This window comes from Gopherus evgoodei, chromosome 1 (genome assembly GCF_007399415.2).
Source record: "Gopherus evgoodei ecotype Sinaloan lineage chromosome 1, rGopEvg1_v1.p, whole genome shotgun sequence".
NCBI lineage: Eukaryota > Metazoa > Chordata > Testudines > Testudinidae > Gopherus > Gopherus evgoodei.
Window position 1 is genome coordinate 234,521,840 of NC_044322.1, and position 26,378 is coordinate 234,548,217.

The 26,378-nt window shown below is 41.5% G+C and overlaps 1 long non-coding RNA gene across 1 annotated transcript in view; it reads right to left on the minus strand.

The window, feature by feature from the left end:
- LOC115637939 overlaps positions 1-24,428 on the minus strand; it is a 351,855-nt gene extending 327,427 nt beyond the window's left edge. Inside the window, exon 1 of the long non-coding RNA XR_003997376.1 lies at positions 24,270-24,428. This is a non-coding gene — a long non-coding RNA (uncharacterized LOC115637939). The remainder of the gene's footprint in view (positions 1-24,269) is intronic.
- Between the last annotated feature and the right edge of the window lie 1,950 nt (positions 24,429-26,378).

Sequence of the window (26,378 nt, forward strand, 5' to 3'; positions counted from 1 at the left end):
CTCCACAGCAGCGGGGCTGTTGGTGCAGGCAGTCCCATGACTGCCAGGTGTGTGGATCCCGGCCCAGGACAAGTGGTGCATCCACCAGTGTAGGTGGCTGCGGAGCAGAGAGAAGCCAGGAAGACAGATTTGGCAGGTTGCAGTGCACCAGGGGGAGCAAGGGTTCAGCCTATCCAGGTGTCAAGGGCACAACCCGCTGACCACTGAAGCAGGGGGAGGTGCATGGAGTGGAGCACGAGGACTCCTGTTGAGGGGTAGGAGCACGCCTCAGAGGCTGCCTTGGGAGCAGACAGTATTGGTGCCTCCTTCTTCCTCTTAGCCTTCTCCCCCACCCCCTAGGTGTGTAGTTGTACCAGGTGGTAAGGAAGGTTCTGAACACGATGTTTCCACTGACCAGGCACAGTTTGGGATGCAAACACTGTGCATTGCAGCAATCTGTGACAGGGACCTGCTGTGGTGTCCATGAGAGCACTTCATAGAATCATAAAATAATCAGGGTTGGAAGGGACCTCAGGAGGTCATCTAGTCCAACAACCTGCTCAAAGCAGGACCAATTCCTAAATAAATCATCCTAGCCAGGGCTTTGTCAAGCCTAACCTTAAAAACCTCTAAGGAAGGAGATTCTACCACTTCACTAGGTAACCCATTCCAGTGCTTCACTATCCTCCTAGTGAAAAAGTTTTTCCTAATATTCAACCTAAACCTCCCCCATTGCAACTTGAGACCGTTACTCCTTGTTCTGTCATTTGCTACCATTGAGAACAGTCTAGATCCATTCTCTTTGGAACCCCCTTTCAGGTAGTTGAAAGCAGCTATCAAATCCCCCTCATTCTTCCCTTCTGCAGACTAAACAATACCAGTTCCCTCAGCCTCTCCTCATAAGTCACTTGTGGCTCTCTTTCCTGGCCTTGTCATGCTTCGGTGGTGCTGTCGGATCCGGGTGGGAGGTGCCAGTGAAGAGTGATGCATCGCCAGTTCAGGATCGGATGCAGCATAGAGCCAGAGCGCTTCCTCCATGAGGAATTTGAGAAGACAGGCGATGAGCCTTGTGGGTCTGCAGTGAAAAGGACCTGCAGACATTGCTGCGAGAAATGCTTTCCCCAGGCAAGGAGACTCAGCAGCTGTGCTTGTCGCTCACCAAGAACAAGCGAAGGCACAAGGCCCAGTTCTTAAACCCGGAGACATGGAACATAATCCGCCAATGAAGTAAAGGTGGGCCCCAAATGGGACAACTATCTACACTAACTAACTACAAGCTATGTACACAACTAAGAGAAACAACTGAAATAGTATAAAAGGGACGATCATTCTCATAGAGGCTATCAGCACAGGGAGAAAAGATTCCGACTCCAACCACAGCATGGTAAGAGGGAACCGTGGGTGTGTCACCCCACATGTCCTCTTATAATGTTTATATAGCCATATATACCTTATAACCTGCATGAGGCAACCTAAGACGCTTGTGCAGGTCAACAGACACTGCTATAGAAATCTTCCAGGTTTGGTGCATGCGCACCAGCATTTAAAATACATATCATATAGAGACCATTCCTCGAAGAAGAATATTTCCATCAATGATAATTGAAATTGACTTACAGGGAAAGTAAGGAAAATGCTGCTTGAGAACTTACTAAAGCTTGATTTAAAGATAATTACTTGGAGTATTTTGAAATGCATTGACAATTTGTGGATCAATAATTATAAACATTTAGCTTTCTTACTCCACCATTATTAAATAATTGTCTGACTTCCCCATCATAAATTCCTGCAACTGTCAAGATTTAAATCCCTAAAAATAGAGAAAAATGCTTAAAAATAAACCAATGTTATAAATCAGAATTATTAAAAGTAAAACTAGAATTCTGCCAAGTCTAACTATTTCAGATAGTCTCTAGAGGGGTGTATGCTGAGTGAGTGAGGACCTCCTGCTTGGGCCACACACCTCTATATGTATTTCCCACCTCTATGTGAGCACTCTCGCTTAAAACCATCTCATTTTGCATATTCCCATGATTCCCTGGTCCACTCTACTAGACTTTTGGCTCCATTGGTAAAAGCTTCACAGTTTGCAAGTGGAAATGGATGGGAAAGAGAACAGAGATATAACAGCAGCAGCCAATGTACTTCACCAAGTTTAGATGTTATTTCAAAACCCTTTATATTGGTTGGTTCTCTCTGAACAGGACTGGTACAAGCTCAAAAAAAAATTCTTTACATAAACAAACAAACCAAAAACACTGGCAAATGAGAAACAAAAATAAAATGAAGGAAAAAAATGCAATCAGACTAAAATGAGCAAAAAGAGAAAAATGGTCAGAGGTAAATGACATACTTACCCTATCCAATCTCCTTCTCTTTCATGGACATCCTGCAACTCTCCCTTCTTTAAGTCTGGTTTCAAGAAGTAGGTGAGGAACAGAAAGAAAGGGACAGGAAGAGTGGCCAGTGACAAGAAATTACAGTTTTACAAAAGAAAAAAGATAAAAGGAAGAAATCAATAAATAACAGATAGAAATAAGTAGAGAAAGAGAGATAATAATGAACAAAACAAGTGAGATATTAGGAGGAGAAAATGAGAGGAGAAAGAAATAGTAGAAAAGTCATAACAATTAAGATAGTGAATTTAATATATTTGTACTCTTTTATTTTATTGTACTTCTCTGGTAGATATCTTACATCTCTAAGGTTTATTTTGAGTACTTATATTACTGGTAACCCAAGAGTCAAAAACGTAATAATTGGAGGGAAAAAAAAAGAAAAATAATTCACTAGAATTCAAATTAAAAAAACTCTTGAGCTGATGGGGAACTAATGGTTTCTTAGACATACAGCTCCCACCCTGTAGCATACTTGGAAAATTGTTTCTTGGAATTATTTTTTACACTGTTGGCAGCTAATAAATGCAATGAAAATAAGTACATCATACCACACCTTAAAGGATTAAATCCATTTAAATGCACTGTGAAAAATATCAAGATCAGCAAGACATTAAAAAACCCTATTTACAGTAACAGACTAAATAACAAAAAGTAAGTCCATGTGAGTACAATTTTTTCCCCCATGGTCATTAGGTAGTATGCTGATGCTTGCTTCCACAGCTGGTACCATAACACATACGTATCCACTCGCATGTGCTGGCTCCTGGCATCAATCTCCACCTGCTGAGAGTCTAAGAACATCCCCCAAACCGACTCTGCTTTCCTCTAGGTATAGAGATAAATAAAAGCCCTTCTGTGGAGAATGAAGGCGGTACATGTAATACTTCTATAGGTATCATAACCTCAGGTTACCTGTGTGATATTATCCTGCTTGAATTCGTAGAGTTAAATCGGAAGAGGCTGTGTTAAGGGGCAGACCAAGAGGAACCAAAACAATGGCAAAGTTAAGACTCCTTAAGGGAACAATGGAGGAGAACTATTAGTTAGACTCCCATGAGGCTGGTATGGTTTACTCTTCACAAAGCTGAAAGCCTGGGATCAAAGGAGATCCTAAATGTTAAAAGATGCTGGCTTTGGGAAGGAGGGAGGATGGCCCAGGGAGTGTTGGTGAGAGCTGACAGGCATACAAGAAGAAACAGAGACAGAAAGAGCATACTGTGAGCAGGACAGTCTGCTTCTCCAACCTAGAGATGGATATTAGCTTTGCTGAGGGTATGTACAAATGATTGCAAGCAAAGATTAAGCTGTAGTTAGGGGGAAAACAGAGAGAGAGAGAGAGAGAGAGAGAGAGAGAGAGAGAGAGAGAGAATTTTATTGTTTTACTCCTTTTGCTTTGCATGTTATGTACATTTGGGTGAAGGAATAAATAATGCTTTTTTTAAAGAAGAGATTTTTCAGTCACTTTACTCAGCTGCTGTCACAGGTCCCTTAGAGGCAAAGGGTTTACAGTGCCAAACTCAGTTGGATCTGCTGGGTTAATATGGTTCAGAAATAGGTAAGCTGCAGCCCAATGATCCAGTTTAAGAGTGGATCCAAAAAGATCCATCCAGAGAGGAAGGTACAGGATGTCAGTCCTGTCATTTGAAGAGTACAGTCAAAAAGACCAAAAAGGATCTAAAGCACAGTTTGCCATATAACCATGATACCTCCCAAATACAATACATAAACTAAATCCAAGCCTTGGCTCAACTTCTAGCAGTATTACCTCTATTCCCAGAGTCAGAGCTAGGAGCAGCATAATAGAAGTATGGTATTATTACAATCCTATTGTAGCTCTTTAATCTAGAATCTGGAAGTACTGTGAAGTCAGCTACTTTTTTATCACACATTTCTAACAGTGTCCACCCCACAGTATTTAAATACATATTCCATGCCCTCCAGACCGAGCAAAGCTCTCCAGTCTAGCTTTCTCCTCCACACTTTTTATTCCGGATTTGGAGGAACCTTGCCCATCCATCAGAAAAACATCTGCATGAAAACGCAAATCTCACAATGTGCCTTGAAGGTGGCAAAACTTGATCTCAGCTGGAAACAGGTTCCAAAATCATGAGCCCTCTGCAAAGAATGCACTATCCCTGGCTCCCATTAAGTGTACCCTGGGGCTTTGCCAGGGATTTCATTGCTTGCAGTATATTAATGCAAGTACCCAGCAATCAGGAAAAAGGAATTTATTAGAGAGAGGCCATCACATATTATATGAACAACAAATACATTCAGGAGGCTGACACAAAGAAAAGAAAAGAGAGTTTTCAAAATGATTTATTCATTCACAGATTAATAGACTTCAAGGCTAGCAGAGAACACTGTGATCATCTAGTCTGACCTAGTCATAGACTTATTCAGACCAAGTGATTCTTACATCAAGACCATAGTTTCTGACTGTGCTAGAGTATATTGTTTACAAAGTCATCCAAGTCTTATCCAGACATCCACCATATCCCTAAATAAATTATTTAAATAGCTAATTACCCCACTTAATATTTGACTTATTTCTAGTCTGATTATTCATTAGCATTGTATGATGTCACATACTGTAATCTGTGAGCATCCATTTGCTAGTTCCTATGTTTCCTGAAAGAAAAATAAAGGTTACTTACTTGTAACTGGAGTTCCTCAAGGCAGTTCTGCACATCTACACTTATGCGTACTGTACTGCCTTGTGGTGCCTTGCAGTAGAAACTTCATCTAGCAATGTCAGCTTTTTCCCTCCAGCAATACCAACAAAATTAATTGTCTGGTTGATGTGAAAGTCAGATACCACCTTAGGTAAGAACCTGGGATCTGGTCTGAGAACTACCTTGGTTCTTAGGAAAAGAAGTGAAAGGAGGATCAGACATAACGTGTTCAATTCACTCACTCTCCTCACTGACATGATGGCAATAATGAAAACCATTTTGAAAGATAAATGATAGAGAGAACACTCAGCCAAGGATTGAAAGGATGGTTTTATCTGCATGGCCAGCACTAAATTGAGATCCCAAGAAAGCACAGGATCTGTAACAGGGGGATACACATCTGATAAACTTTTCATCCAAATAATGAACAAGCAGCTATCTGCCATCCACTAAAGTATGATACATGGAAATGACTACCAAATGAACATTTAATGATGAGTTAAACAACCCCTGAGACATCAAGTACATTCATTATTCCAGAACTCGAGGAATGGAAGCAGATAGAGAAGTCAGGATTTCCCTTATCCATGCCTGAAATCTGGTCCACTTTAAGTGCTAATAGCTTCTGGTGGACTGTTTTCTACAGTTAATTGGTATCCTGCACAGACAAAGAACATGACTCAAGAGAGTCAAAGTCTGATTGCCATGCTGTCAGGTGAAAGATCTTGCCCTCCCGCTGAGACAAGAGGTCTGGAGACAAAGACACACAAAGATTCTGCTGGACAGTTGCAGGTGATCAGTAAACCACTGCTGATGTGGGCAACTTGGGGCAATGTGAATCATCCTTGCCCTATCCTGATGCATCTCTCTCACTATCATCTGGATCGGTGGAAAGGGGAAGAAGGCATACCTCAAGCCCTTTCCCCGGTGCAGCAGGAAAGCATCTGCAAGAAGAGTAGTCTCTTGAGAGGGAAATGGGAGAGGCAATTTTTCAAATTGTATTGCACAGCTTCTTTCTATGATCTATAGCATCCATTGGCCCAATGTAATTTGCCTCCATGCACTGATAAAATGAGCTAGCCTGTCTACAAAAAAAGGGGGTAGATTAGTCCTGATTGTTCTGTTTTATTGTTCTGTATCATAGATGCTGTCAAGGAAGTAGATTGTTTAGATCTAGACCTTGGTTTGAAAGGCCTCTTTCTACATTGACTCTGGAAGGCTGCTTATACTGGCAAAAATAAGATGAAGGCTATGGGGTGGAACTGTTGCTGGCTTAGGAAAGAAGGCATAGAAGGCCACCTCCAACAGGCTATTGAACTTGTGTCCTTTATTTTTTCCAGCAGTTCATCCATCTTTTCACCGAAAAGATCCTTCCCTTCAAAGGGGAGTTCCTTCAGCTTACTCTTGGGGTAAGTCTACACTGTGATCAAAGACCTGTGACACAGCCATGGCTGGTCCAGGTCACCTGAGTCAAGCTCACAGGGCTTGGACCGCGTAGCTATAAAACTGTAATGCAGACACTCAGGCTTGGGCTCTGGGACCCTCTCCCCTACTGAGGTTTCAGAGCCAAGGCTCCAGCACAAGCCCGAATGCCTACACCACAATGTTATAGCCTCGCAGCCCAAGCCCATATCAGCTGACCCTGGCCAGCCACAGGTCTTGGACTGTATTGGAGACATACTCCTAGTATGTAGACCTGGAGAGGAGGAACAAAGCCATGTATGTTTCCTAATGGTCACAGCTGATGTCAATGCTCTGACAGCAGAATCAAAAGAGGCCCCAAGGGAGTACCTTGCAACATTGTGGTGCTCTATTAATAGCACTTTCCAAGTTCCAACCACCTTCAGCTGTCAGGTAATTCTTGTAAAAACAATGTCATGTTCTCCGACAAATGGAACTGATAGCAGGCCATGACCACCTGATAAATCACCACTCTAATACCCAGGGTAGATGAAGAGAACACCTTTTCTCATCAGCTGAGGTGCAGTGCGGTTTTCCGGATCTTGCTCTGTTACTGGCAGTAGCACCCACCCTATCCCTAGTTCACTGGTGGTGATGGAAGTAGGAAACTCCTCAGAAAGTATCCGATACCCTGTTTCCAAAAAAGTTGACAAGTTGTAACAAGATACAGTCATGGTCCTCACAGATTTAACCAGCTGTAGCTAACCATCCAAACTGGGCAAGCACTACAGAAAGATTTACAGTGGACACCATAAAATCCACCAATTTGTGGAACTGTGCGCCATCCCTGGAAGGGGAGGATGCTGAAGTCACCCCCATGAGTACATCTGGTGATAAATCAGGGTCATAATCCATTTCCAACTGTTACTGCTCAAAGAAGGGAGCTGCCTACTCATCTTCCACCAGAGACAGTATTTCTGGCATCATCAGCCTATAATGCTGACTGATCCAGAGGAGTAAAATCAGAGGATCTCTGGACTTACAGATTCTTTGCAGAAGAAACTTTACCTCTCCATCCATGTGGAGAGAAAATTGAAAAATTCCCAAGGTGACCCCCAACAAGGCTCCAGGCCTGCCAATTTCCCCAGCACAAGGGTTTGGGAACATGCCTGAAGGAGGAGGACCACTGAGATATAAATCGAGCCACAGGTCTCTGCATTCATCCTCTGTCTTCCTCTTGGCAAAGATCCAGGTCTGAATTGGAGTCAGGATGCAATGGGGATAACAGCAAATCCAGAAGAAAGTATGGAGATCCTGGTTTTTGTGGAGAAACTGTAGAAGTCCTAAGTAGAGAAAGGATACGGTGGTCCAGGGAAGAACCAGCAGTACCTTCTGACCTCTTCTTCCTAACAGGAAAGGAGGAAGGTGGTCCTGGAACCATGGAAACATGCCTCCTTTTGGAAACCATGTTTCACCCTCAGAACCAACTAATGCAGTAGAGCCAGAAAGTGAACTTGGGCTGCCCAAGGTGACAGAGCTCTCCGGAACCAACAGACCCACAGACCAACAGTAGATTCAAAGAAGCAGACAACACTGGATCTGATGTTCTAGCAAATCCGCTCCTGGCTTCAGTAGCTCAGGAGATAGAACAGGTCTTTGCTTCAGAACTGCAGCGGTCTTGTCAGAACTGGAGAGATGCAAAAGCTCTGATGCATAGGAACAAGCACTGCTAACAGTGACCACTTAACTCTTTTTCTTCAGCACTGGGAGAGACAGAACCAAAGGTGCTAATGGCCCCAATTCCTACACACCAATCAATTCCATCTTCCTGGATCTGGAAGTGGAAGTTTGAACCCCTCCTGGTCCTGCAGCCATAGGAGTTCCATTGGCACCAGGTATCTGTGAGGCATGAGGTACAGCACTGGTGAGAGTGGCTAAATGATCTCTCAACCTCTCTCCTGGAACCAGGGCAGTCAGATGTGACCACATAGCCCTCAGTTCAGACATGCATTGCCTTGGGGGCTTGACTGAGGGAGCTGCAGGAATCTGATCCAGTGCTTACAGGGTTTGCAGCCTCTTGACACCCTTCAGTTACTGGGAGCCCGTGGAAGCCCCAGGTACTGGGATGACCTCTTAGACCATGGATCTGAGGACTGATCAGATACAGAGGGTCTAACTTGAGAGCTTCCCCGAGAAGGAGGAATTGCAAACAAGTCTCCCTGTCCCTGCGGGTTCTGGAAGTGAAGGTCCAACAACAAACTGAACATCCAGAAGACGAGTGTCTTTCTCCCAGGCACCGCATGTGGTCATCGGATTCCAGGAAGACAGCCCAGAAGGAAGCACACCTCTTGAATCCCAACTTCTGCTTCTTCGATTCTCCCATAACCTGGAACTGGGAAAAGCACTAACTAACACCAACTATCTAAAAAGAGAAAGGTACTAGCTCTGAAGAGATCAGGGAGGTTCACATCTGTTCAGGCGCACACTTGGGAGGAATTCTGCCCCTATACAGCCTTGTCCTCAGAATGTCAGTGACGCTGAAGGCAGGGGTAGGAGGCACAAGAACGCTCTAGCTAACACAGCTAGAAGGAGGTTCTACCACAAGGCAGTGCAGTACATGTAAGTGGGAACATGCAGAGCTACTTGAAGGACTGTGACCTTATTTGTGATATATTAGTTTCAGCTGAATCAATAAATATTTTTTAAAAAAATTAAAATCTGAGATTATTAACAGAATAAAGAGAACACTGAGTCCAAGTCTGCAAGGTGCTAAGCACCTGGGCTTCAATGAGAGCTAAGGGTACTCAGCATCAAAGTACATAAATGCACTGTATCAGTGACAGTCATCCATACTGTATACTTACTAGCAATGTGTTTAAATTAAAATTCCTCCAGAGAAATTAGTGCAGTTTTTTGTTCCTCTTAGACAAATGCTTTGCCATGCCAAATTGTTCTCTTCTCTCTGTTTAGTCTACTTTTATCCTACCCTTTTATAATATCGTTAGGATAAGCTCCTATTGCTACTTGTAAACCACAATGACAATGCAACTTCCTCTGCCTTATAGAGAAGGTTATAATTATCAAAAAAATTAAAATCCAGTCAAATTTGTAACACTGTTTTAAGAAGCATGAAGTAGACAGAAAAATATTTAAGACAGAACACTGCCAGAAAATTACCAATTTTGTTTTGGTCTCAAAAGTCAGGAGTAGGTGAGTCCAGGCCAGAGACAATATCAGCTACCCTGAGTTAAAGTACATTAGGCATCGTTAGCCACACCTGAAGGAAAAAACAAAATTACATCACAAGCAACCGTAGAAACTCCTAGTGAATTCAAATCAGGAGCTTTCCAGGGGCCTACAGTCTGCTAAACTATTATATTCCTTTGACAAACAAAAGATTAAAACATTAACAGCTGTATTTTCAGACAAATTTACAGTTGCTATATGAAATGCTGATGAACTCATTTTGCTAGATTTAAGCACAGCTTTGTATTCCTACCTAATGTATTTCATGCATTATACTATACGCATTTATTGTGTCAAAGAGGTTTTTTTGAAGTGCGGATTTTGTCTTTCTAGAAATAGGTCTTAATCAGCATAAGAATGACTGGGGTATTAGGCTGCTTATGGATTGTTTTCAATTTAGTAATTAAATTAAAGCAGAGCTTTTGTACTGATGACAAACAAATTGAAGCTCTCACCAACAATGAAATATGATCTTGCTGAAAGGTCTAGGACATTATCTAAGGCAGAGGTGGACAAACTACGGCCTGCAGGCCACATTCGGCCTGTGGGATCTTCCTGCCCGGCCCCTGAGCTCCTGCCCCGGGAGGCTAACTCCCAGCCCCGCCTCCACTGTCCCCCCCTGCACACAGGGCCAGCTCTAGCCAGTTTGCCGCCCCAAGCACGGCGGCACGCCGAGGGGGGCGCTCTGCCGCTCGCCGGTCCCGCAGCTCCGGTGGATCTCCCACAGATGTGGCTGCAGAGGGTCTACTGATCCCGCGGCTCCAGTGGACCTCCCACAGGTGTGCCTGCGGATGCTCCACCAGAGCTGCCGGACCAGCAGACCCTCTGCAGGCATGCCGGCGGGAGGTCCACTGGAGCTGCCTGCCGTCCTCCTGGCGACCGGCAGAGCGCCTCCAGCGGCATGCCGCCCCAAGCATGCACTTGGCGTGCTGGGGCCTGGAACTGGCCCTGCCTGCACAGCCGGCACAACGCTCTGGGGGGCTGGGCAGTGCAGTTGCAAAGCCGTGGCCTGACCCGGCGTTCTGGGTGGTGTGGCTGTAATGTTGCCAGCCACCAGTGCGCTGTGCTGCGTGGTATGGGAGCAGGGGGATTTGGATAGAGGGCAGGGGAATTCGGGGGGGGTGATCAGGGGGAAGGGGTGTGGATAGGGGTCAGGAGGGTCAGAGGGTGGGGAATAGGGGGGTTGGATGGGGCAGGAGTTACGAGGGACAGTCAGGAATGAGAGGGGAGGTTGGATGGGGTGGCAGGAGGCAGTCAGGGGACAAGGAGCAGGGGGTGGTGGATGGAGCAGGAGTTCTGGGGGGGGCATCAGGGAATGGGGAAGTTGGATGGGGCAGGAATCGTGGGAGCGTCATCAGGAGCGACAATTGGGTGGGGTCGGATAGGGGACAGGCCACACCTGGCTGTCTGGGGAGACCGTCTCCCCTAACCGGCCCTTCATACAGTTTTGGAAACCCGATGTGGCCCTCGGTCCAAAAAGTTTGCCCACCCCTGATCTGTTACTCTTTTCTGAATGCCCAACATCCAGAGCAAACTTTCTCTTTCCTTTGTTTGCCTTCAAACATTCATCCCAACAGGGCTAAAGCATGCAGCTACTCAATGGACACTTCTAAAATATCTATCTATTTGCACAGGACCTGTTGCAGGGATTTAGGGCTCCAATGCTCCTTTGTCATTTGTTCCTTTCTTCCCCCTCCCCCCACTTTCCCACAAATATGTGCTTCTAAACCAGAATGGCTTTTTTTTTTTTTTGTAATTTAAAAAAATATATCTTAAAATGAAATATTGGTAGGTAATAAATCTAACTGGAGCTTTGCTCTTTAAATTTCAAAAGCAGATTTAAAAACAAAAACAAAACTATCAACAGGAGGATAATGTTCTAAAAGAGATTGCTTTGCATGCACAGCATATTGCATCAAAGCTACAATGTGTAACAATTACAATTTTGTTATTCAGCTAGAATCAGTAAGTATTAGATTGAGAGGGTGGTATAGAAAATTAACAACAAATTAGCCAAATCAAAAAGAAAAAAAAAAGATAAAAACAGGCAAAAAATGTTTATTGCTATTACACCAACACTGCATCTGGAACTCCTTCCCTGTCCCACTGTTAGGTGCCCACCTTCTCTTCATTCAATGCCTTTGTAAAAATTCATTTTTTTCTGTAAAGCCACAAATATTTGCCCATATCAGTAAAACTCTACCAACACCCATTAAAAAATAAAATGTGTTAAATTACTAGCACCTTCCATTTGATCTGGTGTTTTAGGATTTTATCAGCATCTGATGTAGGGCCTGATCCTATACACATTTCTGGGTGTAAAGCTTTGACTTCAAAAATACTACTCGCATAAGACAATGTCTAGTAGTCACTGTTTACAGGACAAGGCTCAGAGACAACGTTCCTTGGGAAGGGACTCTCTCTCTCTCTCTCTTAGCACAGTGTCAGCGCGAAACAACCACCACCCACTCAAATAACCTTTTCAAGGTGATTTTACTTATTTTGTAAGTTTTGCCGAATTAGGAGGGGTTATACAAATGTCTAATTTAATTAGACAGCTATCTTCCAGGTATTCCTATCAGAAAAAAGATTATGCAGGGCTAGATCATCAATAAGAAGGGGCAGTGAGGGGGGAATCCTGGTTCCATGGAAGTCAATGGCAAAACTCCCATGGACCAGGATTTCACCCAGACTGTTCTTAAGCTGCCCATTGAGCAGCCTAGAAGGGAGACAATGACTCCTGGAGCCACAATCTCCTTCCCCATCTCCCTGCTGCTCCCAGGAAGGAGTAAACGGTGGCCAATAGCAGCATAAGCTCCCCAATGCACTGGTGCAACTATGCCACTCAGCACATTGAGTGGGGCAAAGGCAAGGCTCTGCCCAGTCCCCACGTACCCCTTGCAACAAAATAAAGGGCATCTTATGTCCCCCTCTATTCCCTTTGTGCTGGCATGCAAGATAGGCCACAATCAGGTCCTAAAGAGCAGATTGGTTTAAATATCCCTATTAGTCTTCTGGGCCCCACTTCAACAGTTTGTTGTTGTTGCTCCCCCAAAACATATGTTCAATACTTCCTCCCAACTTGGACCTAAAATTCCAGCCCTACAATGGTCTCATATAGAGATGGCAATGAACAAAAATATAAGGCCCTCAAACTACAGGCAAGGGGCATGAGAGAATGAAACTTCAGGTTTACCAGGCATGTCGAAGACCCAGTCCTCCATTAAAAGAAAAAAAAACCTCAATATTTTCATAAAACTACAAACAGTTCCCAGATAATTAACTCTTTCTAGACTAGTGCAAGTAAAATGTACACAAAATTTAAAAAAGAAAAACTACTTAGAACGCCAATAAAATGTTCTCATGTCCTCTCCTCTATTTTCCTAAGCAACAATCTGCCTCTCCCTGACCCACTTCAGTAAGAGACTGCCACATCCTTTAAGAAGATCCTTAAAAAATACAAAGCTCTTTGCTTTTCTGTGTGTAAAGTAATAGTTCTCTCTCTCTCTCTCTCTCTCTCTCTCTTATTTTAAATGAAGTTTGCTTTAGGTTAAACTTTAAAAATAAATAAATGCAACAGCATATTCCAACAATGCATTATATAAATACAAAACCATCTCTGAAGTGCTGGAAACATTCAGGCTACAGACTCGGGCCTGCGCAGCATCCCCATTGTGTGTTAATGATTACACATTCATTCACTACCGAAAACATTTTCCTCTAGAATTATTCACAAAGAACAGTTGTCCACCATATATCTTTACTCTGCTTAGGTTACAATTACTTTGATTTTACGATGGCAAAAGAAATGAATATTAACAAAAAAAAAACACACACTACACCACAACGTGCAATGCATTAGCCATTTATCTTCTATATTAGACTATTTTATTAATGTATTTCAATTTTCATTCTACAGAGATGTTAGGGAATTAGCATCATTAAAAATTAAAATCTTTACTTTCTCCACAGTGGAGGTTACCATAATATGCAGGTCACTACATTGCTAACCAAACTTTTTTGGAAAGGAATTGCCTTTACAAATTCAAGCTGATCTTGGTAATGAGAATTATCCCATCTAGTTTTTTGGTCCTCTCAGGCAGTATAATGTGGGCTGTTCGTGATCATTTTCGTCTACATATGCAATAAAATTATATTTTTGGATCGTGAAGCATTTGCTACTTAAAATAAAAATTATACTAGGATAGCCTACTTGCAAAACCACCTGTGAAGTGAAAACGCATAAAAAAGTCACATGCTGTTTTAAAATGGTTTTTCTTCTTATGATGCAGAAAATATGAATGCCCAATTTCTTCCTGCTGGAGATTTTTCAAACTTAAGTTTACACTAACCAAGATGTAAAAGATTTTTTACGTACACATTAAAAGTTAGCCTCACAGAAACCTTTAGAAGATTTCTTTTTTGTTGCTTTGAAGCACTCTAGCCTCCCCCCCCCCTTTTTTTTTTTTGGACGTGATGAAAAATTGCTCCATTCCTACTTGGAATCCAAAGGAGAACAGGAAAGAACGTCTGAGCTCCACACAGATTCATTTTTATTTGCTTACAGGACGTGGCGGATTCAAAAGCTGGCTTCATTTTTCACTATCCTTAAAGGACCTAACTTTTCTTTTTTTTTTTTTTTTTGGCAAGTAGCTTTGCTGGAACTTCAAGTTCAGCCAAAATAGACAATAAAACAGTAAGGAGGCATAATGCCAAAAATGCAAAGGAATCAGTATCCAATCCAGAGCCTAATTCCCTTCCCCTTCTTCCCCCCCCCCCCAGCGATTTACACAGGATGATGTTAAAAAACAGAAAGCCTTCTCTTTGTCCTAAAATGAACTCTCCATATTTTAAAATAGCTTTTGAATATATCAGACCCACTGGAGGTAAGTTAAAAGAATGATATTGCTCCACTTGAACTGACAGATTTTTTTTTAAATCCATATGTTTTATCATTATTTTGTTTTGAATTTCAAACTGTTTCTGCTTCTTGGGAAGAATTCTTGTATGCACTAACATGTGGAAACTCTCACACAAGACAATATGAAATTTGATTTAAGAGTAACTTCTTACTTTTTCACAATGCCTAGCCTGAAATCATTCTCCTTGTTAGCAATAAACTTCTACCAGTCTCTGAACTAGAAATGTCCCAATGACAGAAAACTTGAAATTCTGCAGAAATTTTGTTGCAGAAAATATTTTCTTTGAAATAACACTTCTTTAGAAAGTCAGCTATGAACAATACTACAAAACTATAGGCCTTTCTGTGAGGATATGTGCACTGTTCCCTTACAGCTGTATTAGGAAGACAGGCAAGAGGAGGTTGAGGGAATTTCTAGAAGCTTTACAGTCCAGTAGAAGGTATAAGTTTTAAAGAAAATACCATTTTCCTTACTGCATAAAGTACTTGTTAATCTCAGGCCTTGTCTACAAAACAAAGATTTACCAACAGATATGTCTGCTAGAAGGGGGGAGGGGAAATCATACCCCTTGGCCAATACAGCTATGCCAACAAAACCCTCACTGCAGCAGATACAACTATGCCAGCACATGAGTTTTGTTGGCACAGCTAAAATCATTTGGAGAGGTGGACAACTATGCAGACAGAAGAACTCCTCCTGTTGATACACACTGCATCTTTATTAGAGGGGCTCTGCTGGCATAACTACCCCAGCGTTGTCTCTATAGTGTAGATCTGTCCTCTGAAGAAACAAACTGTTTTTGTGCTTCCTTACTAGTGCACATATTGTGGTGTTAGAAGCTGACTTATTTTGAACCTGCATAAATAGGAAGAAAAGAAAATGCCAAAAGATTTTGATAAGTCTATGCGTGGAAGAAGAGACTTTCCAGAATTCAAATTGCAGCTAAGCTTGACACACAAAAAAGGGAAGTACAGGTTAGCACATTAATTTATGCAATGCAGAATGAAGCTGAATTTATTATGTTTTGCCTTTCCTGAGGAAGGAAATAAAGAATAAAACTATGCATTGATATTAAAAAGATTAATGGGCATGTCATTACAAGGAGTAGGATACATGAATGGGTGTGTTTTTAACCAAAAGGCCCCAGAGAAAGTGTGAAAGCCTTTATAAGGCTGATAATTGTGAATTTAGGTATTAGTAAGGGGGAGGAACATAAGAGTCTGTCTAGTAGTAGGGATTTTGAACAGGGAACTTTCAGAGTAAGTTCAGACTGTAATTCTCATTAAACGCGTGAGGCAACTGGCAAAGCACAGGAGTCTACTGAAAATACGTCACCCTGCAGGAGTAGTGAAAGCATACTGCAAATAAAAAGACATTTCAAAACGGAAAGAGAAGCATCATCAAATGCAATGTTATATCACTAGGTTCCCTGAGCAGAAACACAACAGGCATGGCAAGTGAAAATACAGGAGAGTCAGTCCCTTACATTTCCAGGCAGTAAAAGCATGTGTTGGAAATGTAAGAAGGGGGGGAGAGATTCGGAGCATGCCTGTCAAAGCACAGAAATCAGAGAAATAGCTCAAGCTACGGTATCTCATGGGAGTTGTAGTTCCAAGTCCCACATGCCTCCACTCTTCCCTATGACTCCTGCTTTCTAGCTCGACTATATTTCCCATAATGTACTGCTATCTCCCTCATGTGGCTGAGCTTCATGGTGCATCATGGAGTTCCATGAGCTTTAATGAATCAATAAGGAAAGAAAAGTATATTCTTCCACTGTGGAAGACATAGGGTTAGATCCTAGCCCATTCTATGGCCTTTCTTTGCCACTCTGGCAGTGCAAGGGGTCATGCAGCTGGACAACTGAAGATTCTCCAGCATGGAGAAATCCCCAGCTGAAATACAGCTAGTGGTGTGCCACCTCTTCCACCCTCCGTTATTGCTAAAATGCATTGTAGGGATGTGCCATGGAGTGTGTGACTGGAGTGTTACTGCATTACATTGAGCCAAACTGACCCCTGCGAGCCTAAGAATCAAGAAATTGCAAAGTGAGTTGAGAGCCCTTCTGAGTCCATTTTGGAAGCTGTACTGCACAGCTCCACCAGACTATCACCTGAAGCATTTAAATCAAGATTGGATGTCTTTCTAAAAGATATGTTGTAGCTCAATTGGAAGTTATGGACACTGATGCAAGGTGAAAATTTTGGGGTCTCTGTTACACAGGAGGGCAGATTAGAAGATCATGGTTCTCCTTTCTGGCCTTAAAATTTATCAGTCTATGAATGGGGCCATAATATTCAGTTTAATGGGTGCAACAATATTCTCCTTACTGGAAGCAGCTAGTGTATCCTGGTAAGTTCCACTTCAGCCTGACTGTGCCAAGGCAACAACTTCCATTCAGAAGATATTGCTTTCATCATCTCCCATTGGTCTTTGCAAGTGCCCTAGAAATCTTCCAGAGGACACTGAGTGAGACTCTGCAAGCTCTACCAGGACCCCAGGAAGTTTATTGATATGATATTTTAGTCAGAGAAAGCATATAATGTAAGGTTTAAAAAAGTGAAGAAGGCAGTTGAGGCTGCTGGACTAAAATTAAATAGAGAAACAAATGCTATGACAACTACTGTTGAGCATGTGATTGGTGACAACCCAGGACATCTGACCAATGAAGAGGGAGGAGGGTGGATTCAGAAGAGCCAAAGATACAGTTGAAATGCCATTACATAAAAATGTACTGAGACTGACGCACTGTCTCAGTGTAATAAATTCTTGGAGCAAATTCATACCTTACTTGCCCTGTAAAGGCCAACCTTTTTACAAACTGATTAAAACAGACAAAGTAGACCTGGGATTAAGCTTTGATGATCTTCTAAATAATCTATTGGTAGCAATCCAGTAATTTTATGGCTTTTTCAATTTTACAGACTTCTCAGAGGATGCCATCTAGCTATGGTCTCAGTGGAGTGCTACTCCAGCTGTATGGAAATGATGACTGGAAGTCTGTAGTGTTTTGTTCCAGGGAAAAAAGGATGTTTGGAAAGCATAACGTTTCCAAGATAGTGCATGATTTTCATCAGTTCAAGCTTGTGACAAACTTCAAGGCATTTGTGCAGTTAATAGCAGAGACTGAGAAAAGGTGGTCCTACTTATATACCAGGGAAGTCCCAGTGGCAGCTGACATCTCATCAAAGAATCCCATTGATCACTAAGATTCTCCTGAGGCTTTGGTTGATGAAGACACACAGCAGACAGAAAAACAAGCTGGCCAGATTTTACCATCTGTCACCGCCCTTTTGTAAAAGTGAACGGGCAGACACAATTTGTGATTGAAATTGGTTAATTGTAATTTAAAAAGAGATGGACCTGAATCCCAATTCCACATTCAAATACTCTGCTACTTGGATGCCCAGATCAAGATCCAGCTTCCAAAATCCACAGGAACTGGTTCAAGCTTCCAGATTCAATAGTCACCACAGGTGGTTGTCATTTGGAGTGACCTGCTATATCCACTATAGAAATTATAACTGATTAACACAGCTGAAAACCATACAGAAGTTTGTAAGACACGATTGCACCAGTTACTTCATAGGGGCCCCCATCTAGCCTGTGATTTCTATGTAATAAGACATGAACTGTCCAAAACTAATGTAAGGCATTTGTATTGTAGTCTAACTGTCCTTGCAGAACAACAGTTTAGATAAGATACACTAGGGCTTTACAAAATGCTAGGAGCAAGCTTGTACATTGGAATGGTGATCTGATATAGGTCAAAATATAAAATGTAAGGTGGAGTCTGCAAGTCTTGCAGAATGACCAAAAAGACAATGAGTTAAAAAGCCTCTGATACACCACCATTATCTGATAGGTCTTGGAAGAGTTAAAAAGGCATCTGCGTCTTTTTTGGTATTCCAAAAGAAAAAAGTCATTGATGACAGGCCTCAGCTTTCCAACTCTAAATTCCAAGTGCTAAGGATAAAGCATATTATTTCCAGCCCCTACTACTCCCTGGTGCAGAGAACAGTATGGCTCACCAGGTCATCCATTTATGGACTGATAGACCAGAATGTCACCAACCATAGAGGTAAATCTTTTCCTTAAATACAATATGAAGACTGAGACACACTAAACCTAAGTAGTCTCAAGCTTTCCTTTTTAACTGTCAAAATGGATCCCAAAGCTCACCCAAGCCTAAACCAAGAGACCCAGTCCTGGTAAATTCATCATGGAATGGCAAAAGATGCCACACATCATCAGTTAGCACCGGACATAGCTGCACTCTGAAATCCTACATGGAAGAAAGTAATAAAGGTACTTAGTACATAACAGGCAGAATCCTCAATTGGTTACAAATCCAGTTGAATAGCTGTATGATCCAAGTAGCAATGGCACTCATACCACAGCCTAACTGAAGTGAGATAATCCTGCTGAGAAGAGTCCTAACAGGCATCTACACTTTTGGAATATGACATTTCAAATGAATCAAACTGGACAAAATCATCCACAGAGTCAGAAGTTAACCAGATCTGGCCACGGACTCAGCTGGGGTCTAAATTTTTTGGTAAATATTAATTCATGATAATGAAAATTTATACAAGAAAATAAAGGAGGAGGAGTTATTTATGTATTGTTTCTTCAAATCTTTAGCAGGAATCCAAGCAGGAAGGTCTGAGGAAAGTTCTAGAAGCAACGAAGTACAGAGAGAGAGAGAGAGAGAGAGAGAGAGAGAGAGAGAGTGTATTTTTAGAGATAATGTTTGTCCTCACTTCGATAAAGTGTCTTAGTTCAGTGTTAGAAGAAACTGATTCTTTGTGAGCCACATTCTTCAATCCTACATCAAGGACTGAAAAAGAAAAGGCCCATTCCCATCCCTTATCTATCAACTACATGAGCACATTGCCAAAGAAACAGTAAAATGGTAACTGGCCTAGTGGGCCTATGCCCAAAAAAGAAATCTAGGGCCAGACCAATGGGAACCAGATCAACTGTCTAGATAGCAGACAGAAAAACAAGCTGGCCAGATTTTACCATCTGTCGCCACCCTTTTGCAAATGTGAATGGGCAGACACAATTTGTGATTGAAACTGGTTAATTGTAATTTAAAAAGAGATGGATCTGAATCCCAATTCCACATTCAAATACTCTGCTACTTGGATGCCCAGATCAAGATCCAGCTTCCAAAATCCACAGGAACTGGTTCAAGCTTCCAGATTCAATAGTCACCACAGCCACGTCCTGTCTCTAAAGATTCTTCCACAGCCCCTAAATAGAGGCATCTTGAACCACTACTATTTCTCCCTCTTCATGAGGGGGTCTTTTAGGATGTAAGTTGGCCATGCCTAGGATGTTCAGTGAGAGGGTTGTTGCAGATATAAAACTACGCACACAGCAGCAGCATTGCTGTCTTCCTGTACCACCAATCCCAGAATCCTTTGCATGGTTGCAAAGGAACAATAACATGAATTATGGCACTCACTGAGTAAGAAATGGCAGCGGAGACGGCAACAGGAAGAAATCTGAGAGCAAAGAGATAAACAAGTCTCAGCGAGGAACAGATCTCACTAGATATCTACCATTTAAGTTTAGCAGTTGTATATAAAAGTTTGGATCCAAACTTTTATATACAAGAGACTGGATGGAAATCTGAATTACCCAATGCTACCTTTGGTGTTATCCAAATCTGGAACCCCTATCATTGCCACTTTTAACTCATCTCTAGATTTAAGATATAAATTTTTACAATTCACAACCATTGGTCTTTGATTATTTAATGGGGTATGTGTGTAATGAGGGGGAAGGAGAAGTGGGATATAGATATATATTATAGTTAAAGCAGGAAACTATTAAAACTAGTAAAAAATGCATATGAAAAATCATGAAAATCTTGTTGAATTTGTGTGCATTTCTTTGACAGGATTCACAATTTCAATGAAGAGCTTCATTAAAAAAAAAAACCACTCTAAGAAGTTCTATTATTTTACTCAGGCAAAAGAAATTTAGTCCCCAATCCTGCAGGCACTTATGCATATGCATTGATGAGACTGCTCATGATAGTACAGTTAAGTATATGAATAAGTGCCTACAAGGCTGAGGCCTCAGATAGTTATTTCACAAAATTGTTATAAATATAAAATTTGACTTGACTGTAACATACTATGCTTAAATAATTATATCAGACATATAAAAATAAATCATACAATTTAGTTTCTTTACACATTTTATCAAATAACCAAAATAAAGAATTGTAGTTGAGTACCTTTTTCCAGTATATTCAACTATGCTACCTTTTCTAGCAGACAATGTGGTAGAATCAATGGGACACCTTATCTAGTAACACTTCAACTTATAATATGCAAGCTTTATGCCATTATAGGTCTCTTCTATATCTAGAAATTATAGTGAGATGAATATTATAATATATTTTCAATAAGTAAATGAAAAAAAACATACTAGAGTCACATTTTTCTTGTTTCTTTTCTGGAAATATTCTAGCTATTGAGTTTACTAGCATATATGTTCACCAAAACTGTAAAATTTAAAACAAGTATTGCAAAATGTTCATTGAAAACAAATTTCGAGTTTGTAATCAAAAGTACACACACTGGAAATCTGAGTCTACCAGTTCTGCTCATTTTACTGGAGAAAAAAACATGCTATGTGATTTGTGTGTCCAATTAAAAGAGTTTGAATTCCACTACTGATTACTCACAGCAAACAAGTGGCTGACCAAGAATTATTTGCAGAAAATTTTCAGTGAATATTTCTGAACACGAAATTAATATGAGAAAATTGCACTTGGTTCAAAGACAATCTACAAACACAAAGAGTATGTCAACACATCGAGCTGGGTGTGAGAGTCTCAGCTCAAGGAAACAGACTCATACTAGCTCTCATTGGGTTATCGCATTAAAAAATAGAACGTGGGCCCTGGCTACTCACCTAGCATTTTGGATGAGTACATACTGAAGGCAACTAGACCATCCCATCACGCATGCTGCTGCAGTCCATTCGATTTTTAACACCCTAGCTTGATGACAGCTAATGCAGGTATGTCTCCTCAAGCTGGGAAATCATATCCACAGCTCCAAGTGTAAACGTATCCGAAGAGGTGAAATTTGTTAAATGAATTTGTTATGAATAGATTCTAATAGACACAAAGTAAAAAATACTGCACACTAAAACTGTGTTTTTTGTTTGAAGTGATTGTTAAGTTACAACTATCAGAGGGTAGCCGTGTTAGTCTGGATCTGTAAAAGCAGCAAAGAATCCTGTGGCACCTTATAGACTAACAGACGTTTTGTTATATTCTCATAACATATTTATTTGTTATATTTCTCATAACATATAAATATGTTATATATATTTGTTATATTTGTTATATTTTGTTATATTATATATGTTATATACATATTCTCACCAGTAACTGCACACCACACCATAATAACTCTAGCTCAGGAACCAATCCATGCAACAAACCTCGATGCCAACTCTGCCCACATATCTACACCAGCGACACCATCACGGGACCTAACCAGATCAGCCATACCATCACTGGTTCATTCACCTGCACATCCACCAATGTAATATACGCCATCATATGCTAGCAATGCCCCTCTGCTATGTACATCGGCCAAACTGGACAGTCTCTACGGAAAAGGATAAATGGACACAAATCAGACATTAGGAATGGCAATATACAAAAACCTGTAGGAGAGCACTTCAACCTCCCTGGCCACACTATAGCAGACCTTAAGGTGGCCATCCTGCAGCAAAAAAACTTCAGGACCAGACTTCAAAGAGAAACTGCTGAGCTTCAGTTCATCTGCAAATTTGACACCATCAGCTCAGGATTGAACAAAGACTGTGAATGGCTTGCCAATTACAGAACCAGTTTCTCCTCTCTTGGTTTTCACACCTCAACTGCTAGAACAGGGCCTCATCCTCCCTGATTGAACTGACCTCGTTATCTCTAGCTTGCTTGCTAGCACACATATATATACCTGCCCCTGGATATTTCCATTACATGCATCTGAGGAAGTGGGTATTCACCCACGAAAGCTCATGCTCCAAAACGTCTGTTAGTCTATAAGGTGCCACAGGATTCTTTGCTGCTTTTAAGTTACAACGAAAAGGATTATGAGAAAAATACCAAAAACTTCCATATTTTTTACACTGCTCAATAAGCTTAGTACTATTTACAAGAATGATTTTGTAACATGAGTTGGCATACTTTGTTTTAAATGAATGGCAGTATGACAAAAATATCCGTACTGATTATATACTGAACCAGTAAACTAGGGCTAAATTAAACCATAAGCCACAACAGCATACACATTAGTATATTATTTGGGTGAAATTTTCCCATAGCATGGAAGGCTAATGCAAAGTCCTCTACATCACTGAATTTCAGCATACAGGTTGAATAGGGGTTTTGTTGTTCTCTGAACTAGCACCACCATAGGCCATCATGGAAGGGTACAATATGGGTGAGTCAGAAAAAAAACCAAAATTATTTATATTTACACAAATCCTGTTTCCCAGTACATTGTGCAACTGACATGTAGAAGCTGTAATCATAAATTGGAACAGCAACATTTGGGGACAGCAGGAGTGTTGTAGCTGCCACAAAGCTGCAAATTGGGTTGGGGAATGGTGCAGTTAATCTCAACAACCATTCCACATTCAAGGCACAGACAGCATAAATAAATACCCTGGCTTTGTGTGTGGAGTAGATTTCATCCTTTGTCACCAACTCAGATGCCTTACCATGCAGCATAAAACCAAATGGGGTAAGTTATATACTGAGCATAAAATAAGGAAAGAAAAACAAACAGGAGATAATATCAAAGGCTTAAGCTCTATTTCACCATAATTTTCTTTAAGTTCATCACAGAGAAATGCCTAGACTTTCAACATCCTAAGGCAGATAAGGATACCAAGTAGTCACACATTCACTGCCAGTGAAATGGTTGGAAAAAAGGTGAATGACAACAAAGAAATTTAAGTTACCTAGTATAGGAAATTGATATGGACTGGGTTCCAGGAGCATAAGTTAAATGCACAGACACGCACTGGCAACGGGCCTGTTATTAACAGAACACAACCCTCAAAAGACTTGAGTTCTGTTTCTAATTTTAAACCCATGAAGCTAAAGTGGATTTGAAATTAGGCAAAACGTGTTCACCCATCCTGGTCAGAACACCAAAGTGGGATAGGCAAGCTCCAGCCTCGGGTCAGGTGGGAAGGGTGGGTGCAACAAATCATACTCCTGCTTCCCAACCTCAGGACAGCACAAAGGAGCAGCTCACACTTAGCATGTTCTTTCTTGAGAGCTGTTAAATGTAAGGGCCTGCTAGCTGTCTCAAAGGCTCTTTTTTGTCAGGTGTGTTGTTTCTAAAGTTTCAAAAAGGTTGCCATTCAACAAGGCAAAAGAAACAGCCTGTGGGATAAGACATTTCCTTTTCTGGAAAACAAAGGTGTCAGAATTTCAACCAATCAAGTCCAGCTGAACATGCATATTTTAGGCTCCTTACAACAGATGGTTTTTGTTCTGGGTTTTTTTTGGTCTTTTTGACTTAAACCATTTGTGTATATTGCACATCTTTCTATGAATTGAGCAGAAATCACACCTTTATCTGTGCGTCTGATACCTGTATTCTGTCTTCCTTCTGTGTTGAGAGACACTGCCCTTTATCCAAGAGAGTGGAACACATGATCTCCTCAGAGAAGACTACAGTAATTCCTCGCTTAACGTTGTAGTTATGTTCCTGAAAAATGCGACTTCTTAAGCGAAATGATGTTAAGCGAATCCAATTTTCCTATAAGAATTAATGTAATAGGAGGGGTTAGGTTCCAGGGAAATTCTTTTCACCAGACAAAAAAACTGTATTTTTTTATATATTATACACACACACACACACACACACACACACACACACACACACACACACACACACAGTAAGTTTTAAACAAACAATTTAATACTGTACACAGCAATGATGATTGTGAAGCTTGGTTGAGGTGGTGAAGTTAGAGGGTAGAAGAGGGTGGGATATTTCCCAGAGAATGCCTTACTGCTAAATGATGAACTAGCATTCGGCTGAGCCTTCAAGGGTTAACATGTTGTTAATGTAGCCTCACATGCTACAAGGCAGCACGAATGGAGGGAAGGGAGACAGCATGGCAGACAGAGACAGAGACACGCATCCTGTGCGTGGGAGAGAGAGAGAGATGCGCATTGCCCCTTTAAGTATGCTGACACCACTCTAAGTACATTGTCTTTCTAAGTGGATCATCAAGTTGAGACAGTAGCTGCGGCCAGCAAGGTCTCTCCGCCCTAAGCCCTGTCCTGTCCCCAGCCTGCTCTATATGGAGAAGGTGTAAAAGGGGGGCAGGAGAAGGGAGGAAGGGTGACACTCTGACATTAGCCCCCCTTTTCCTCCCTCCCCTGCTCAGCAAGCAGGAGCTCCAAGACAGAGGGCAGGAGCAGCACATGGCAGTGTGGGGAGGGACAGCTGAATTGCTGGCAATTGGTAGCCTGCTGGGCGGCTGCCACATAGGAAATTTAAGGGAGCGGGGAGCTGATGGGGGGCTGCCGGCCCACCCTGGTTCCAAGCCCCCACCAGCTAGCTGCAACGGGCTGCTCTTCCTGCAAGCAGTGGACAAAGCAGGTAGCTGCCAAATGTTGCAAGGGACCATTGCGCAACTTTAAATGAGCATGTTCCCTAATTGATCAGCAATGTAACAACGAAACAACATTAACTGGGATGACTTTAAGTGAGGAGTTACTGTATTAATGCCACTCCATGGACTAGAAAAAAGTAGGTGTTAGAAAAAGGCGCTGTCAAGCCTTTCACACCATGCCACCTCCTCCTATCCCCCATGCCACCCCATCACCCTCTGTAGACTACTCTGGATCACCACAGGAAGTGCAATGGTACATATTATTTAATGTATTAAGCATAGAATGACAGCTCTGTTAATGACAAAGAAGAGCATGAAATTGTCATTTTTCTTCAGTTCTTTCCAGTGACTTCAGTCAAAGCAAATTTTTTGGCAAGAAAATAACCAAAAAGATCCAGGAATTCAAACATAAATCTAGTACCACACCAATATAAAAGAAAAAGATTGAATTAGAGAGACACAGTCCAGCAATTTATACTAATTGTAAAGCGTGTCAAATTTTATGATCAACCTAAAGGGGGATTTTTCTGTGTTCTACAACTTTTTTCTCTCCTCCCCCTTTACATTTTGAGAAAAGAGTAGTTGAAGGGCACATACAAGCAGCTTCAACAGAGAGATTTTTTTCTTTCCTGCTCTAAACCACAGGCTCACACTCTGCATCCTCTTAGCTGTTTTTAGGGATTGTTTTAAACTGATTAACTACTTTACAACTTAGGCCTTTGTGGATAAAATGGTCCCTTAAAATGCCAGAAGTGGTGGTAGAATTCTCGATAGATAGATATTGACACTATCAGACAGGATCCTTCATCTTCTGTGACAAAGGCCTTTAAACAATCCAAAAGGAAAATGCTTACTAACGCTTACACAAGATTAATAGATTCACAGAGATTGGACACCAAGGAGCAGTCTCACAGTAACTGAAAAGACTCATTATTTAGAGCAAGATTTAGTAATTACTGATAGTACTCGGTAGTGAGGTTAGCTCATCACAATTTGTAGCCAATTTCCAGAGTAGTTAAAAAACTAAAAGGAACAGTTCCCAGGAGTAGCAGACCTGGGAATTTGCTGATGGGCCT